The following is a 3,572-nucleotide window of genomic DNA, read 5'->3' on the forward strand; positions in this document are numbered from 1 at the left end:
GGGTTTGAAAATAGTTGTTCGGCAAACAAACACAGCTAATAAATCATCTCAAAGAAAAATGCACAGCCTCACCAGCAATTAAAGAAATGAAAGTTAAAATAATCCTGCCATACCATTACATACTGTCTAGACTAGGAAAAATGTGTAAAAATGATAGACTGTGATATTGGCAGCACTGTGGGGAAAGAGGCACCATTACATACTGCTAGCCATCCAGGCAATTAGGTAAATGCTCTTGAAAAACCATCTGGAATTATCTTACAGAAACTATAAAACTATTTTCTGATTCCACTTAATGACCATTATTTATGTAACAGGTAGCTGGTGTGAGGCATAGAACTTGTTACATTCTTTAAAAAAAGAAAGTACTTTTCACAACAATCCTCTAAGACAGGTAGGAATTCTTATCTTCACTTAAAAAAATCAACTTCAGGTTCACAAGTTAGATACCTATCCAGAGTTAAAAGACCAAGGAAGTGGCTGAGCCAGGATTCAATCTCAGACCTCTTGACCTAGGAAGGCCTGTCCAGAACACCACATTGCCTCTCATTTCGAAGAATTGCCTCCAAGGGAATAGCACAACTGGGACAAGGGAAGAAATTTACTCAAACATGTAAATACTAACTAATGTAATTATTGCAAAAGGAAAAACTGGAAAATGCATACAGGAGACAATGTAAGTTGGGCCCAGCACATACTAGGCTCTCCATAAATGCTTAATTTTTTAAAAAAGCGATTGGGTGAAAAAGTGCTCTGGCCCTGGGGCGCCTGGGTGGCTCAGTCGGTTGAGCGTCCGACTTCAGCTCACGTCATGATCTCACAGTCTGTGAGTTCGAGTTCCGCGTCGGGCTCTGTGCTGATGGCTCAGAGCCTGGAGCCTGCTTCCAATTCTGTGTCTCCCTCTCTCTCTGCTCCTTCCCTACTCATGCTCTGTCTCTCTCTGTCTCAAAAATAAAAACATTAAGAAAAAAAAAAAATTTTTTTTAAAGTGCTCTGGCCCTTTAAAAAGTCAGAGGCGGGTTAAGACAGCAAAGGAGGAGGTGTACGAAGCTGACGTAAAAAGCTTCATGCCACATTTAAATGAGCATGCGTTAAAACTCCTTCCCTCGCCACGTTCCTTCACTCAAGTGCGCGTGCGCTGCCTGAACCTGGGTGTGTGGGGCGGGAGGTGTCGGCTCCGCCCGCCTACTTAGGTGGGCGGAGACAGTCGCGTGAGTTCGGGGAGCCAGATTCTCCCGCGCTATTAACCAGCCCGCCCCCTTTTGCACATGCGCGTACATCAGTACTAGATCCAAGGGTTGTTGAGAGGCTGTGGAGTTGCGCCTGCGCTATAGACCTCCCTGCCGGAAGTGGGCGGATCGTGTTCCAAAGCCTAAAGGGCGGAGGGAGAAAGCGCGGCAAAGATCTGTGTTGCTGAATGGAACGCTGAATCCGGACACTGTCCCAGGTGCCCTGCTGCAGAACTACTGAGCCTAGAAATGTAAAGACCAGAATATGGTCAGAGAGAACTTACTTTTCGATTTTAAAAAGGTTTTACAAGATTATTCTGTTTACATGTGTGTTTAATGAAGATTTTAAGGAAAGGGAGGATTTCCCCTAAATTTCCTTCCCCACCGCCCCCCTCCCCCGAATTCTTACATTTCTAGAAGACTTCAGGAGTCAAAGAGATATTTGAATGCCTACATGCCCAGTTGGAGAACAAGTATTCTGGCCAAAAACAAACAAACAAAAAAAAAAACCAGCGTATGTTCTCAACCACAGAAACGTTCGTCCCTAGTCAGGAAGCCGTTAGGAAGATACATTAAATAAGAGCCGGAAAAGAAAGAAATCTGCATCAAGGTAAGTGATTTTGTGTCGTTAAAATTGTAAATGTTTTGAAGGTCCCTTGTGTCAGTTCATCAACTTTATTCCATAACCATTTGTGGAAAGCATATTATGTTTCATACGTGTGCACCTTACTGGATACTAGAGATTCAAAGATGAATGTAACAATTCAACCCCTATCCTTGAAGAGTTCACACTGTGGGGCTCAGGGATAGGACTCACCCTGGGCAAGGTCTTGAAAGTGGGTATGATGGTGCAAAGTGACTCTGAAGACTGTCTTGACCTCAAGATGGCAGGTGGTGTCCTATGAGCAAAGTGGGGTAGCCTGGGGGGAGAGGAGATTAGACGCCAGTGGTAGGAACTCGTGTGTTTTCTTGAACTTCCTTTGATACAGGGGATGAGGCAGAAGGTGACTTTTGGACCACAGAGACCCGGTTAAACAGGGAGAAGCTGGAAAACTCTAAGAACGTCTCAAGCTGGTGAGCAGAGAAACCTCCATGCCAAGAGTTATAAATCCTAATCAAGGATCCAAAAACTGAAGGGAAAGGAAAAGTGATTCTTGGGTATTCTGATGAAGTTACTCAGACATTCTATGGAGCTGGGGAGAAGATTTTTCCCTTTTGGATAGCTCCCATCTCCTTAAACTATCTCCTCCTTGAGAGATTGGATCTTAGAAGGATCCTAAGTCAGGGCTCCTGGGTGGCTCAGTTGGTTAAGCATCTGGCTTCGGCTCATGGGTTCAAACCCTTTGTTGGACTCTGTGCTGACAGCTCACAGCCTGGAGCCTGCCTCAGACTGTCTCCGAATCTCCCTGCCCCTCCCCCGCTGGCGCGCGCGCACGCGCACTCTCTCTCTCTCTCAAAAATAAATAAAACATTAAAAAAAAAAAAAAAAAAGAAGGGTCCTAACCCAAGAATGCACCTGTTGTAGAAAGAATGAACTGCTTCATAAATGCCTTGCAAGGAACACAGAAAAATAGTGAAAAAGCAAACAAACCTTAAATTGACTCAAAATATACCCATTAGTACCATTTTCCCCTTAGAGGATTCACACAGGCCTCATGCTAAGAAGGGCTTTGTGTTTGGCTTAATGCTTTGCTGTCACCATTTTGAAATTCTTAATTTCTTTTAAAAAATTTTAAATATTTATTTTATTTATTTTGAGAGAGAGCATGAGTGAGCCTGGGAGGAGCAGAGAGAGAGAGAGAGAGAGAGGGAGAGAGAGAATCCGAAGCAGGCTTCTTGCTGTCCGCGCAAAGCCCGACATGGGACATGAACCCACGAACTGTGAGATCATGACCTGAGCTGAAGTTGGACACTCAACCAACTGAGCCATCTGGGTGCCCCAGAGACCAGACATTTCTGTTGTTAAAGGCCCCTAGTTTGTGGAACTGTGTTACAACAGCCCTTGGAAGTGAATAGTTTCCCATAGGTCCTTAAAAAACTACTTTATGAATAAATGGATTGATGAATAAAATATAATTGTATTGTCTCTGGCTCTTTAAAAGATGACAAAAAACCTATCAAGATAATAACTCCCCTTTTTTTTCTTTCTTTTTTTTTTTTTTTTAAAGCAGTCTCCATGGCCAATGTGGGGCTTAAATTCATGATCCTGAGATCAAGAGTCTCGTGCTCTACTAACTGAGCCAGCCAGGCACCTCACTATCCTTTTAACTCCAGTGAATGGTTGAAAAACTGGTCCTTTCCACAACCTACTTCATTTTCTCCCATTTTATAATCACTGCATTT

At 43.5% G+C, this 3,572-nt stretch overlaps 1 long non-coding RNA gene across 1 annotated transcript; it reads left to right on the forward strand.

Moving 5' to 3' along the window:
* Positions 1-1,101: 1,101 nt before the first annotated feature.
* LOC125914202 (uncharacterized) lies at positions 1,102-2,676 on the forward strand. The gene is made up of 2 exons (XR_007455244.1): positions 1,102-1,839; positions 2,219-2,676. It is a non-coding gene; the product is annotated as an uncharacterized LOC125914202 (long non-coding RNA).
* The last annotated feature ends 896 nt before the right edge of the window (positions 2,677-3,572 follow it).

This window comes from Panthera uncia (assembly GCF_023721935.1).
Source record: "Panthera uncia isolate 11264 chromosome D3 unlocalized genomic scaffold, Puncia_PCG_1.0 HiC_scaffold_8, whole genome shotgun sequence".
In the NCBI taxonomy this organism is placed as follows: domain Eukaryota; kingdom Metazoa; phylum Chordata; class Mammalia; order Carnivora; family Felidae; genus Panthera; species Panthera uncia.